Here is a 16,367-nt window from a genome sequence, read left to right on the forward strand (position 1 = left end):
AAGTTCAGATGAGCGATATTTAGTCCATAAAGTTTGCCACTGTGTCAAATTTAGGAGAAAAATTAGACATGATGGATATTTTATTTGTTCTCAAGAGAAAATAGTATTATCACCCTGTTGAGTGGTATTTGTATCAATGATAATTGTTAATATGATATACTATCTCCAGGACTCTGAAAATATACCATGCTACTCTACCTCCAGTTCTGGAGCCATAATCACAGGTGTATTTTAGCTTCTGCTATGGAAAGAATTCTTGGATGTGCTCTAAATTTTGCTTTCACTCTGTCTGTTGGATGTATGACCATTTTTTCAGAAGGACTGAAAATCCAGTACTTCTGAAAATTGTATGGTAAGTGATTAGAAAGCATAACGAAGTATCCTGGGCTATTGAATCAATGATAACAGCTTGTAAAAGTAGGTGGAAATATGCAGACTATTTTCTAGTCTCCAGTTAAGGTAGATTTTTAACCAATGCACTACATGTAACCGAACTAAATTCATAAAGCACTTGCACACTTTTGTTCCCTCAATGGGTGTTTTGTTTCCATGACAGCTTAGGCCATAATTAATATCAAAACAAAAGCTAACAACTAAAACCCCAAACAAACCTCAGATGTGTAAACACAAGGAATATTAGCTAGCTGATAGCTAATTTTCAGTGGGTTCATTTGGTGTTCAATTAGAGAACAGACACTAATTAAAATTAATAGGAGATGTACATTTGCTGAAGAAAGTAAAAATGACCACTTTATGTATTTTACTTTTACAATAGCTGCAATCAAAGCAGTTTTCATTAGCTCAAGATGTGCTCCAAGACCTCAGTTGTTGTGAACAGGAATGCACACCACCTCATCGAGTTCAGAAATTCAACTGCTGTGCCATTAGCCTGATTTGAAATTTTCAAAGGGATGAACGCTCTGGTTTTAATTGTTGGTTGTTGTCTGGGCTGTGAGGATTCAGCTCCTCCACAATACATGGACTTGGCAACTACATCTAAGCCAGTTTCACAAGGCTGAAGCATACAGATGCTGTTGTCAAAGTCCCAGCTACAGAGATCAAGTTCTTCTGTAAATGGAGACTTGTCAGTGAAATGCACTATTTCAGCACCTGTTATTATTATTATAAAGCTCTAATAAATGTAATAATGAAGTAGGTGTTACTGTATGACTTTCATCACAATTCAAGAGGTGCACACAAAAGCTAAGGACTCTGTGAATATTTATTTTAACTTAAAATAGACTGATATCAGGGTTCTGCTGTATTCACAGGCAGAATATAAAATTTCCCCAAACTGGTATTTTGCATGCCACTTGCTAGACTTCGGTAGCATTCAAAGGTTACTACCTCTGTTTGCAAGAAGAGGTGGTTGAAAACCCATTTTCTGTGGTAGTTTTGACTTTTTCTGAGTGTTCCTGTCCTGGCAGCTGCACTGCTGGAACGTGGCCACCTGTGCTGGGTGCGAGTCCTGCTGCAGAAGGCAATTGGAGGCAGAGCGCTCCCCAAGGAGATCCCAGCACCCCTGACCCACAGCACCAGGTGCTCCAGACCGCTTGAAGCAGCCCCAGCACAAGCCTTCATCAACATGTACGTAGCAGTGCAGGGGTTACACCCAGAGGCAGGCACCAGAAGTATCCCACAAGCAAAGGCTCCGCAAAAACATGGTCAGGTTATGGCAGGGCAGAGAGTGCACAAGGTTACCCAGAAAGACAGCTCATGGTTTGCGTTGCATCGCAAACGCTCTCGTCAGGGACACACAGGGGTTAGCAGTCAGTTGGAGGAGCGGCTCTGACACAGCGAGCGCGCAGGGCTGCGCAGATCAGACAGGGAGAGCAGCACTCCAGCAGTTTGACATATTGTCTGTGTGAAGAGCAGGTGAGGATGTCGCCATCAGCCTCAGGCCACAGCTCTCTGCCGTCTGCTGCTGGCATGAGCATCCTGCCATGAGAACTCCAGGGAGATGTCATTTATCCAGCTGAAGGCTATCAGCTACGTGTGCTAGGAGTTTACATCTACAGTAACATCCTTCCAGGCCCATGTCACAGGGCACAGCTGCATTAGATTCCCTAATCTGGACACTTACGGGTTTTATGGGTTACTGATGGATTGCATTGCTGCACCGGACACATTACTGCGATACGTAAACCTATGTTCTCCAGCTGCAGTGCTGAATTTTGTCACTGAGAATTTCTATTTTTGGAGAAGACAAAACCAAAAAATGATGACTTCTGCACAGAACACACACCAAAATTCTTGCAGTGACTTGAAGAGCAGGTGAAATTTCTGGCTCGCTCACGAATGTTTGCAGATTTGACTGTGGTGAGGTTCCACTGCGCTTGTAGCATTTCTATTAAGGTGGCAGTGGGAGGGGAGGAAAGGATTTCCAGCTCTGCTATGACAAATTGTTCTGATTGTTGAAGATGACACTGTTATTGAAGGTTTTCAGCAGAACAAGGTGTGTGCAAGCTGAAATAAAGCCTTATTTTTTTTCTTCATAAATGAATTTTCTTTCCTCAGATAAACAATCTGGTGATGTCAAAGGTATTTCTCCTAAAGAGAACAATAATGTGAGGAAGTACCTCCTGTCTCTCTTTTTTCCTTGAGAAAAATAAGACAGCAAGTTAAACCAGCATTCTCAATCACTTATTTCATTTGAAAGTATCGTTGCCTGGTGAATCCAAAGCTGTACCTTTACCTGCAATACATTTCAAAGCTGATTTTAGCCTGTATTCAAGTATCACACCAAAAATCACTTCTTACTACTAATATGCCATTTTGTAGAGTCAACAATGTTTGCTTTGTTCCCAGAACAAAATTGTCTCATTCATCTCTGGAAGAAAGGTTTCTATGACGATTCTGTAGTCACAGATGACATTGAGATTTCAAACATGTTTAGTGCAAAGACTAATGCTATACTGAAGTGATAAAGGATTGTTCACCTCGGAGCACATTTTGGAGAATATGTTACTCCACTTTTCCAGAGTCATACCTCATTCTGGTAGCCCCAGTTTTCCCATCAACCAGGGACCGACAGTGAAGTCAAAGTGCAGACTGAGAGATGAAAAGATGACGTAGATGCTACACTGAGCACAGCTACACTGAGCACAGCAATGACGGGTGTCTGGGCAGCTGGTGCATGGGCTGAGATTTAAATCCCTAAGATGGTTAACTTGGCCTTCTCTCTAATGTGGATGCTGATCAAGAAGCCAGAAAGTGACAAACTATTAAGAAAATGCTGAGGGCATCAGCAGGTGAGGCGGCCTTGAACGCTTTTGTACTCAGCACTTTCACAGGTGTTAAAGTTCAAGGGGGAGTTTGAAAGTCAAAGCCTGAAGTTAGTCTAAAGTCCAAGGTCTTTCTAAAACAGAGCAGGTTAGTTCACCTTATCTAATGCAGAGAACGGCAGTGGCAGGAGCACCCTGCCTGTTCCTGAGAGATATCTCACTGTAGAGTTGGCTACATGGTTACTGGAATAGGTCTTGTTCCATGAGACATTTTCTCTTCAACATATTTTAATTATTGAAAGTGTGCAAAATTCCCATCCCATTCTCAGAAAAACAGTGCCATGCAATGTATAAAAAAACTCAGTTCAGTTAGTTCCTTCCTTGGGTGAAACAATAATGATTCCAGCCTGAACTACAATTATGTTTCGATGTAGCTAGACCCAAGGCTTGGTAACTAAATTTGCCTCTGACCCAGCAATATTTTTTCTTATATCCATAAAAAAAATGTCAATCAAAGTACATTCAAGTTACCTTAAACTTCAGTTGGATTTACAGAGGTGATTTCAGCACCAAAGAATAATTATAACTTAGCCAGGGTACAATGAAATCATGCCAAAGAAAAGACTTAAAAAAACCCACACAAATAAAAGTCATAAAAGTGGTAATTACAGAAGGTTTGAATAAAATGTATCTCCTATATTAGGGGGTGAGTGAACCAGTGACAATACTGAGAATCACAAATTTTTAACGTTTTAAAGTTACCAAAAATGGGCCAGAAAAAAACACTCCAATGTAAATCAGCAAGGATAAATGTGACCAGGAATTTTCAGTTCGGGAAAACCTAGCGTGTGAAGTGAAAGCTATAGAAATTTTAAGTTATATGTGTCCTGCATTTTTAAAATCTCTTAGATATTTTAGACTTTGTCTTAAGGCTTGCAATTTTCATTCCTGTAATCTAAAGAGTTGGATCAGTAGTTAATTTGTAGTGAAGGTGCAGATACCACTGTGAAAATCTTAAGAGCTTTAGTGAATAACCCTGCTGGTTCACACTTTGTCACATGGAGAGTTTTTTGTCAAGCAGAGGAATGAACACACAAGACTGAATTTAACAATTTGTTTTCCCAGTCCCTAAACTTTGCTGTGACAACTCCAATCAGCAAGGGGAGTATCTTAAATGTTTCTTAAGATAACTGTGGGTGCTCTAGATCTTAATTTCAGCTCTGATAAAAATAGGTAAACCATTTTGCATTGGGGCAAAGCTTTCAGCACCCTTCTTTTACAACTGATTTCTTTGGTAGGAAAAAAGCTTAATTCCCAAATGTCATTGTTTCTCCTTGGAGATTCTCTCAAACAGATCCTTCTTTTTTTTTTTTTTTTTTTTTTTTTTTTTTTTTTTTAAGATTTTTGAGCTTTAAATAAAAAGTTTTAAGAGCAGCATCCCTCCATTATTTGGTTCAATTATCTACAAAACACAGTCCACTGCTCTGGAAATTTTAACAGGGTTAAGGGGCCCGGGAAAAAGCTTTGTCAGAAATGGCAGCTGTGCAGGACGTTGTTCTGTTCCTGAAATTCCTGGACTGGATCTGTCTCTGAGACACGGGCTACATCACTTCCTTCTCCAAAGCTTTTGTTTTGATGACAGTCTCTCTGTTTCACATTCAGCACAAGAAAACGTGAGTGCACAGAGCTCTCTTCTAGCTCCTTTGGTTATATCTCTTTCCCTTATTCCCCCTTGGGACAAAAATGGGAAAACCATTCCTCTTAGATCTACACAAATTGACTTTTTCACCCTCCATCTTCTGTTCTTTCTGATTTACACCATGCCCTTATCAAAGTCAATGTGTCATTTACAGATGAGAAGTCTCTTGGCTGCTGTCCATCAGATCTGACTCCTGGGGAGAGAAGACCACTTACATGAGTTGAGAGTCTTGCCTTTTGACTTATGTAAGTGCATTGACCAACTGGATTTTAATGTCTCATTCTTGTGTAAGGCTTTAGTTCAGGTAAACTGACTCACTTTCCTCATATTGGTGACTTGTGGTATTTATTGCATGTTTCACTCTCCAGGCTAGCAGTTCTTTAAGAGACATGAAAATTTAAGTTATTCTTTCAAAATCTTGAAAAATATTACAAAGCTCCATGCTTTTAACTATTTATTTCACTAGAGTAGTAAAACACTCGCTTTGTACATGATGAGATAATAACTTTCCAGGGTCATCTCTATGACTTAGAAACAGAGTCTCCGTATTCTGTCAGCAGTGCTGCAGGCAATCCTATCCCGCATACAGTGCTTTCAGAGTCTTTCCTGATTCAAATTCAGTTCTTTTTAAACCGAAGAAATATCCGAACCTAACATTATGCTATGGTTAAAACTCATATATGTCACTACTTTTAATTAGAAGCTTAAATATCAGCAGTGTCTTTTTAGCTGAATTCTGTATGAATTTAATTTCTTCTATCATGTACAAAAAACAGTAGTTATGACTCATGTTTCTCGTGTCTTATGAATGCCAAATAAATGCAATCTTTGTTATTCTGACACAGCTCTATTCATGATGTAGTACAGCACTACTAATACCCTGAAAAAAAATAGAAAAAAATCAAGTTGATTATAAGTATACATTTTTTTTTCTGCCTTGGAATGATTTTTCTCTGTAAGAGATAAATAGACAGCTCTGCTTAACAATGGCATTTGTGGTTTTCAGTCAATTTACCACAGTTGTGATTTAGGTAGCTGCAGAAAACATAGTATGAATGTGATGTCCCTTATGAGACACAATATACATTTTATGCACTACAAACTGTATGAACTAGGGCAAGGCAAAAATGCATGGAATGTTTAATGTGTACAAGCCTTCCTAAAAAGTAAAAAAAAAAAAAAGATTTTTTTAACATGGTAGAAAAAGCATTTATTCTGTTAAAAATAATTTTGTTCTTCTTAATAATAATTTTAAGAGAGTCTAAGTCTCTGCTAGACAAAATCAAGTTGCTGACATACTCATCCATGTTCCTCACTTAGAGAAACAGTTTCCCATGTCTCCCTGTTGACGCCCAGATATCTCTGGTGAGAGAAAGGAGAGGGTTTGAGGATGCGACAGGTGGGGTTCCAAGCTGGCAGATAGTTGATCTCTATTAATGGCACTGAAGGGAAAGAGTTTCCAGGCACAATAGAAAATAGTTATTTATTTTATTGTTTTCTTAGATGGTGATAAGAATTTAACCTAGAGAGAGGGAAGTAGAGAACACCAGACATAGGAGCCTTTTTCAGGACTGAGACTGTGTCAGCAAAAGTGTCAGAGTGTACCCAGCAGAGACCAGATGGAAACCAGCGATGGCCTATTGCAGTCGGAAACAGCAGCTTTGGCTTCTGGTAATTCCTTGTAGGTTTTTATTTAAGCACCTCAGAGGTCTTCTGTTCTGCTCATTTATGTTTTAAAGTATCTGCCCTCTTTGTGTTTGCCATCTTCTGGACCCTTATTTCTCCAAATTGTAAGAGTTTGTAAGACACATTTTAAAAAGGATTTTGTTAAAAATTACTTTGATGTGAATGCTGTCCATGTAGAGAGCAAAATACCTCTTTTGTTTTTTTCCTGATGATTCTCTGGGGTCTTATAACACTGAAAACTTCATCCCTTCAAGTTACATTTAAAATAGGAAGAAATAGATATTTTAAAATACTAGCAAAATGGTTAAAAAATAAGTTCTTAAAAAATACTGGCAGAAGATAATTTAAGGAAAAAAAGCAAGTCTATACAAAAGGCCTAAACTGTGAGTTCATAGAAATCAAACAAACAAACAAAAATATTTATAGCACTGAAAACAGGAGATAAACTCTGGAAATAGATGGTGGAACAGTTGTACTGAATTTCACCATCCTTCATATGTATAAATGTAGCAATTAAATTAAAGAAGGAGGAAATCAATCCTCAATGAAAGCCAAGCTAAGTCTGTTCACCCCCTGTCATATCCTATGCGGCAAACTTTAACAAATCCAAAATATGATCATGAAGTTGTTACTCATAATGTATCTAAGACTCTAGGAGCATGTGAAGGGTAAGGTTTGCCTCCTTGAAGGATGAAATTAGGAAATTGAAAGCTATGGTACTTGAAGCATTTCTGGCCAGAAGTCTAAAAGCCTGGATCTTAATCAAAGGAGTGCTCTTCCGTAAGTTTTCCCCAGAGGAAGAGTTTGTTGCCCTCTTGGGAGACCTGTGTTGACTGCAACAGATTTGTAAGTAAAGTACTTACCCGATTGTGCCTTACGGATGCTTATGGGGGGTTTAGAAAGATGGTTCTGTGATGCTGTTGGAGATTTTCAGAGACATTTAGACCAAAGGTAATCCTCCCTAAATCTCTACTATTCTCAGAACTGCACTTGAGAAGAAATTCAGAAGGGTTAAGAAAGCCGCAGTTCTAAATTAATAGCAAATATTAAATTGTATTCTTTAAAAGCAAGTAGTGTTATTTCATTACTTCTTTTTGTTCTGTATTGTGCAAAATGGACAATTAATAATAAAAATAAAACCAATACAGATTTCTATTTTGTCTTCAAGCTTCTTGGAATGAAAAGTCTGATATTTTTATCTTTTATGTAAAGAGTACTCATATTTTATTACTTTCTACCATTAAAGTGAGAAGAAGTTTTCATTTCATATTCGCTCCTACTATCTAATTTCAGGTGTGTAACTAAAGATGACTAGAACCCTGCACGCTCTGTTTCTGTGTGTCATACCCAAGCTTTGAGAAGAGGCAGGAACAGGCACCAGAGCCCTGTCTGGTGCCGCTGCCGAGAGCGGACCCCGGGGCATCCCTCCGGAGGAGAGCCCTGCTCCCCGCGCCAGCAGCAGGAGGCCAGTGCTCTGCTCAGCTGTGGCACAGCGGCACAGCCTGGGTGCACGCCCCTGGAAAAGAGAATCTGCCTTTGCCTTCTGACCTCAGACAGACCATGTATGAAACTCTTGAGCAGCCAGGATAACACTCAGGAAGGCAGTTTTCAGCATGTCTCCTTTCAAACCAGATCAAGAAGTAACAGCAGAAATAACATCCTTAATCAAACTCATTGGTAAGAGCATGTAAATGCTAAGTATACTTCATGGTAAAGGGTATTATGTCTAATAAAGAAAATGAGAAAAAAGCCCTGTAATATTCCTGAGCATCCCACTGAAATACATACATAACTGCCAGGAATCAGGAATATGCACAATCCCTTCAAAGGCTCCAGCAGAGGTTGAAATAAGTCTTTAGGTAAAGAGGCTTAAATCTGAGAAAGCATGTTATTCTAAAATTTTCATCTCTGTGTTGGAAATAACTGAAACAGCTTTACATTTGAGTTGTTCCTCCCGAAGTGTCTCTTAGGTGATTCAGAATAATGCTCCAAATGTATGATTTCCATACCTGCAGGTTACAGCCATAGTTTTCTACAGTGTATGTAGAAAATGCATTTGACTGGAAATAGGTCCATCAGGTTAAAGCAGCTTCATTTCCCTCTCAAAACTCTAATCCAAAAGGTGCTGAAGTTTTGGTAAACCTTTCCATTAGGTTCAAGACACTGAGATTTTGAGTAACAACTTTCTTTATTGCCAATTTTGACCAGCTGCTTTTTCCATTATGAAACAAAATTATTTCAAAAAAGTCTGACTCCTATTCTTCAGAAATAAAAGTTACAATGCTGTCATTGGAATTGAAAAGGACCATTGCTTAATATTTAGATACATTTAGCACCGGTATTATTGCATTTTTCTTTCTTTTAGTCTTCAGTGACCTTTTAAAACTTCCTGAAAATTTACACTTCACTGTGTAATGAGGACACTTGTTCTTTTTATTCCTATTCTTTACATCTGTTGCAAAGTCACACCTTTTGCCAAGGTAAACAGTCAGACTTCTCATGTCAGTGTTTTCTTTGCATTTCATTTCCAATTGCTCTATTTCTACAGCCACAGCTTTAAATCATAAATGACACTCTTAGTACAACCCTGTTTGTAATTCAGTCCTTCTTATACAGAAATCCTCAAGAAGATACTGCAGAAATCCTGAAGAAAGAAGAGACTGATGTTTGTGAAAGGGATTTGCTCTCATCACAGTTTGATAAGCGGGACAGATTCAGTAGGAGCTCAAATGGCTGGGCAGTTTGGAAAAGGGAGACTGGGGACTAATTTAGTCTGAGGTGCACAAATCCATTCTGCATGGGGTGTCAGGGGAGGTGGAGAGAGCCGGGGCAGGGCTCTTTCTGGACCTCAGTAAGGAAGGCCAGACAACAAATGGCTTGATAAGACAACTGCTTTAGTAAAACAGCGAAGAGGAACACAGATAGTGAGTCACTCTCACGTCCCTCCAGATGCCGGGCACCCCACGCTCATGCACCACCAGACAGAGCCCAGGTGGATTTTCCCATGGCGCACACCTCTCCAGAATCTCCTTTTTTTTGTTGTTAACAAGGTGTGTTCACACAGTCCCTCCCCTAACTCTCTATTGAACTGGTTGACTGAAATAACTTAAAGGGATGGAGAGAATGATTAACTTTGCCCATTCACATTCTCTCTTCAACCACTCTGTAATAAGGAAAGATATACCAAGGCCATCTGTACTTTCAGGATCCACTCTTCAGATCTTCTGTTGATTTTCCACCTGATCAACACAGGCCAGATTTGTACCTGTGCTTACTCAGTCTGAATTTGAACACTAAAATGTGTAGGAGACTGTGCATTAATTAGAAGATTACTATTTTCCTCTGTTGGAGAGCAGATGAATGAGTTATGGTCTCAGGTATTCCAGATGCAGTCTATTAATGAAGTAATAATTCTTTCTCTCTTCATGACTAATATGTATGGAAATAAACAACATTAATTTAAAGTATTTCACTGGTGCATGATTATATTAATTATCAAAAATGTACTCCTCACCTCTGAAAGAAACAAAGAGATAAACAGGGTAGTTTAAAAAATTACAGATTTTGATTTAACACCTCCACAATCTCCTCCAGCAATAAATGATGTATCCAAGAGATTAAAGATTTTGGTACAGGGCCATACCACAGCTCCACCCAGCACAGTATGTTGTTTTCAACAATAGCTTAGAATGAATGGACAAAAAAAAAATACGTACTACAGGTCAAATTCCTAGTTTCTCAAGTGAAGTCTTGTCAAATGGCAACATTTTTCTAAGGTATTTCTGGAAGACAAAGAATAAAGTCTAATATTTTCTTGCATTTAGATTTGAGATAATTATGGATCTTAGTAATTCTTTTAAAACTATTATGTAAAGAAGACTTACTGTCTTATGATAACTCTGAAGAGACATTTTTAGCATGTGGATGGGACTTCCCATTCACTTTAACTACAGAGTACAATGAGGGTACTTCACCTCTGTGAAGAGCTCTTTGATTTCTGAGAGGGAAGAAGTGATGGAAAGGGTTGAGGGGAATTTTATTATCTGAAAAAAATGCAGTGTCAGTGCCAGGAGAACTTAAACTCTTCCATCAATTTAAATGCCTAGAGTTTCTACTGAAAATAAATAAAAACAGAACAATAAACCTAATATTTTAAAATATCATTAGTATTTTCTAATTAAAACACTGACATTTTATTCACAATATTATTTTCATTTAGAAATTATTGGATCTTATTTTAAAAAGAGTTAGATATACCAAAATATCAAAATATTGTGTCTGACATGTTATTTGAATTTTCCTAGCACTGTTTCGAGGGTTTTTTTCCTCGAGTTGTCTGGACCGAAGGATGGGAAAGGGAAAACAATGGATTTGAGAAAACATTTTTTTCAGACCAGTTGTGACTTAACTAGCAATATTGATAGTCATATGTCTCATCTTTCCCCTGTACAACTTACAATGTAAAAACAAGGGAACTTTCCATGTCATGATAAAAAGTACATTGATTGGTTAAGTCCTTATTTCTAGAATAATATCAAATATTCATGAAAAGCTAATATTTAACTTCTGCTAGTGGTTAGGCAGTTTGCAAAAATCTAAATTTTATGACACTCATAACACTCAAATATGTTGCTTTCAACCTCAGACATCTGTATAAGTCTTTCCATTTTCTCAGCACACACATTTTATACACTAATACTAAACTATCAAAAATAAACCCGAAAATATTAAAAAGTACCTGTGAAAATTAATTAGGTCTGGGATGTTTGTTTGTTTTTCCTAAGATCACAGGGGTTTTTTATGTGTAACTGTTTGCTTTAAGAAAAGCTTTTGAAAAAAAAATCCCAGAAAATTTTTCAGGAACTTTGGCAACAGTGTGGTTCTATAACAAAGATCTGTAGACAAATACCATTTCTACATTTTAAAAGTATCATAGATGTTTTGGTTATTTTTGAAATTTCACAGGCAAGACACAGAGTGATAGTGGATTTGACAGGTAATTGTAGACAAAAATTAGGGAGACATAAGATTTAATGCCAGATTTGAGGAATCCCTATCGTTAAGCTCTTCCGAGTTCTCTTGAATTCACAGAATTTCTCACTAAACACAATATATATTAATCATAAAATGACAGCAAAAGGCCTTTCTCCATGTAGAAGAAAATGTTAAAAGCACTTATACTTTGATATATATATCAATCATTCAAGGAATAAAGAATGTACTTTCAAAAATTCCCAAAAAACTAAAGAAATCTTTTGTTTACAATGATGCAAAATGTTACAAATGACAGGGGTTAAAAAAAATCCAGGATTTTGCATTTGAAGAGAAATGGTATTGAGTACCTGTTCTCAAGTTTCTTTTTTTTTGTGTGTGTGCATGTGTTTGATTTTAACATATAGCACTATTCTTCAAAATTATCTGACTCATAGGTAGGTGAATAGATTCATATCTGATCTCTATGACATTGTTCGGTGACCAACTCAATCAACTTTTTCTTGGGATGCACTTTTACAGACAGCCCTGGTTTCCATTTTACTGTGAGTCAGCTTTGCAGGTGACCAGCAGTTTGTATATAGAAAGCCTCTGGAAACAGATAAGAAAAGAATTTCTGTGCAGTATAAAAACTTTCAATAGAAATTATGTCTTTATCCCTTCATTTATACACTCTAAATGTTGGTTATGCTTCATAATGTAAAGCTGAGTTGGTTTTTTGTTGGTGGTTTTCGTTTGTTTTGGGGTTTTGTTTGTTTATTTGTTTGTTTGTTTGTTTGTTTTTCCCCTGTTAGCTGTGCTTGTGTGTTGCAGAGGGGAGTATTTGCAAATGTCCCATGGCTAAACATGTAACATTGTAGAGATTACTTTTTTGGACCACTTGTCACTAATTCTGTCAGAATTTGTAACTTCGTATTGCAATCTACTTGTGACTTGTCAACTTTTGTGTGGCATAACAAAAGCAAACAGCAGAAATTTATGGGTACTGTCATTTTCAGTTCTACCTGTCTTGACTCAAATCAAGATTGAAACCAATTTTAACCTAGACCAGAGAACTGAGAGCTGCCCAAAATCAAAACCTTCTCAAAAACTGTGTCTTATTTTTATTAATCATATATCTTAATTTGTTGCTAGCTCAGCCACATGCAGCCTCACAATAAAAGGCAAAATTAAGCTACAGATTTCGCACTCAAGTTCTTACTGGAGGCACATGATGGAATAAACCACCAAATCCACAGTAAAACAGTAACCCATCCACAGAAGCACTCTGTCCTCAAAACCTCATGTATTTAGTCCCATGCAACTTTTTTTTTTTTTTTTTTTTTTTAAATTTGGGTTAGTTGGATAAACTCTGTGAGATATAAAATTACAAAGCGTATCTGTTTCTTCTGATCCATTATTTAGCAAAATACCCTTCCAAAAAGCTTGAGACTAGCACTTTCAAATGACCTGAACGATAAACTCAATGCCAATTGCAATTGCTTGAGTCTTTTTAACTGCAAATACTTAAATAGCTAAGAAGATGGTAAGCATAAGATGTTCACAAACACAGCTGTTGTAAATTTAGATTTTGTAACTGTATCAGCTGCTGGGAATCCCAGAATTTCGTCCAACACAGAATACCGCTTTTGGAAAGCAAGCCATTTGGCTGGACACTTACAGCTTTTTAACTGTTGGTCTGAGTGTATATATGTAATATTATAAATGTATATTTTGTTCTGATTCTGTTGATTTCCATTTTCATGTGCAAAGTAATTTTTAAGCTTCACTGACTGCTGTGTTGTCTCAGATTAACAGTTAACAGTTTCCTGAAGAGACTTTAGCCCGTATTTCTTCCATGCTTATATTTCTTCTAGAGATATTCATGTTAAGCAAGTCTTAGAAAACGTCATGTCCCTTTGCACTTTGTTCCTCAGAGGAATTAAAACATTAATAAAACACTTTTCAGCTTAAACTGACAGTCTGTCTAAGGCATATGAAAAAAAAAAAGACTAAGATGTAATGTACACATGCAACAAAACAGAATGAAGGATTTAATTAAGCTAGATATTGCTAGCTGTCAAATCTTTATTGGGAAGAAAATCCTGAGAAATCTTTGTTCCTGAAGTTGGAAGCTTACAAAATACTGGATGAAAGCAGTGCCTTTCTTGGACTTGAATAAATGTTTTAGACTTTGCCTTTAAAGTTAATGAACAAGATAAAACCAACATGAAGCACATTCTAAAGCATCCATATCCTCTTTTTAATTTCTTTTCTTCATCAGCATTTCGGACTGATGGGGAAAACACTGGTAGAAGGTTCCAAAGCATAACTAAAAGATGAGAGATACTAAAAGTTTGAATGATCACAAGGATTAAAAGCCTGAAATGTGACCAGCTATCAGAAGATGTTCCACCAACAGAAAATTGATTTAAGAAACAAAAAGGTAATTTCTGAAAAATACTGACATTGACATTTGATGTCAATTAGATAATTAAAGTCTAATTTTCAACATATCAAAGAATGCTTTTCCTCACCTCTAAATAATTCACAATGAAGAAATATACTCTCTAAATGTTCTTGGAAAAAAAAAAAAGGTTTTTGTATTTCTAAGTTTTTCCTCTCACAACCTTGAGAAGTTTTCACTGAAATTTGTAAATGATTTCTGAATGTTTGCTTTTTCTTATTCAAAGAATTCTTAATTTCTGAAATTCTGCTTTATGGTGACCAATGAAATCCCACTTTGAAAATCTGACACTTTAAATTTTTTAAATTGATTTAACACGTATAATATTGGTTTTAAACAGAAAATTCAAATTGAATCCTGTTGGCGTTTGTTTTTATCTATCTTTTCACACCCAAAAATAAAACAAAACCTGAAATAGGTATGGAATTACATATCTTTATGTGAGGAATGAATTTACTAGACAGGCAAAAGTCTTAGTTATCTTCCTAGAGAGCAGCAGATCTCTTTGGATAATGCAGCCCCAAATTGCTCTTAAAGTGAGGCCTAGGATAAAATATTTGTATCGATTTGTCTGTATATTGAAGGAACAAAACAGAAACAAAATCTGGGATAAAATTTACACTTTTATTTATTTGGGACAGAAAAAAACTCACACTAGAAATAGATACAGATATGAACAAAGAATTTGTTTTTAAGGTTTTGTTTTTTAAATAATGAAGAAAAAAAGCACCTATGTATAATGCCAGAGAGACAAAATGTCAGAGACTAGGTGTGAAACCTGGGGGTGGACAGAGCACGGGAAAAAAGCAAAGCATAACCATCACAGAGGGACAAACAGGAAGAATTATGAACACAACCAGGAGAAACAGTAACTCCAACCTATGCAGCTGAGCTGGGAAAAAAGATGGTGAGAAGAGAGAGTGAAGAGAAATGCGGTGATAGATTGAGAGAACAAATCTTATGAGGAGTGGCTGAGGGAACTGGTGTTTTTAGCCTGGAGAAAAGGAGGTTCAGGGGAGACCTTATGCTTTCTACAACTACCTGAAAGGAAGCTGTAGAGAGGTCATTTTTGGTCTCTTTTCCCAAGTTACAAGTGATAGGACAAGAGGAAATGACCTCAAGTGGTGCCAGGGGAGGTTTAAATTGGATATTAGGGAAAATTTCTTCACTGAAATAGTCAAGCATTGGAACAGGCTGCCCAGGGAAGTGATTGAGTCACCATTCATGAAGGCATTTAAAAAGCGTGTAGATGTGGTGCTTAGGGACAGAGTTTAGTGGTGGACTTGGCAGTGTTAAGTTTACAGTTGGACTCAATGATCTTAAAGGCCTTTTCCAACCTAAATGATTGAGATTCTATGAACAGCCCATGGGCTGCTTGTTAGCACTAGGAACTTGCATGCATGGAACCTGGGCTGCACACATTGCCATGAGATGGACTGACACAGGTGAAAATATTTGGGAGGCTCTGAACCCCAGCAGCCAACCATGCAGAAGTCTGAAGCCATCTCATTTTCTTGTAGGACCTGGTCTGTAACGTACTAAAATCAAAACAGGTAAGATCAAAAAGATACAGAGAGTCAGCTGAAATAAACTATTCTTAACAAAATAGTGCAAAAAATGAAACGAAATTAAATAGATTCTGTTAAAAAATATGGGTTATCTATAATGCTTTCTTAACAAATGTAAGAAGTAAGTCTTAATATGTAGCTTGCACAGAGTTTCACTGTGGTTTTGGGTTTGTTTGGGGTTTTTTTTTGAGAAGCTTATACTGTCACGAAGAACTGTCTGTCCTGATACTATAGTTACAAGGCGAGATAGTTGGCAAAGATTAGGGAATAACCCTACAACATTTGATACATGAAGACAGGGCTTGGGAAATCGGAGCCCAGTTCAACACTCTTCCTTCTCTAATGTAGCCTTGAAGAGTTTGTCCTTCCTGAAACTTTACTCTTCTAAACAGCTGATAGGTGAAATTTTTGCTACATCACTTTGGTGTCACAGGGGTAACCGTGAAAAGAAGAGAACTGTAAAAACTAAGCAGACAGCTGAGGTGTGCTCAGATATAATAATAATAGAAACTGACATATAACATAATCCAGGTCAATGTTAGCAGCACAAGAGTCTTCAAGTAAGTGCAAAAATAGAGAGTCTCAGTGGTCCTTGGGGAACCTACAGAAAAGACAGAGTCGTGTGTAATGTGTAGTGGAGGGAGAGAAGGCACCAGCAGAAACCAAGGAAACAGTATAACATTTAGTATTAAAACAAGTAAAAGGCACATAAATCAGAGTGTTGGGAGTGTCGATAAGAAGTTTGAATGTGG

This window comes from Strix uralensis, chromosome Z (genome assembly GCF_047716275.1).
Source record: "Strix uralensis isolate ZFMK-TIS-50842 chromosome Z, bStrUra1, whole genome shotgun sequence".
NCBI lineage: Eukaryota > Metazoa > Chordata > Aves > Strigiformes > Strigidae > Strix > Strix uralensis.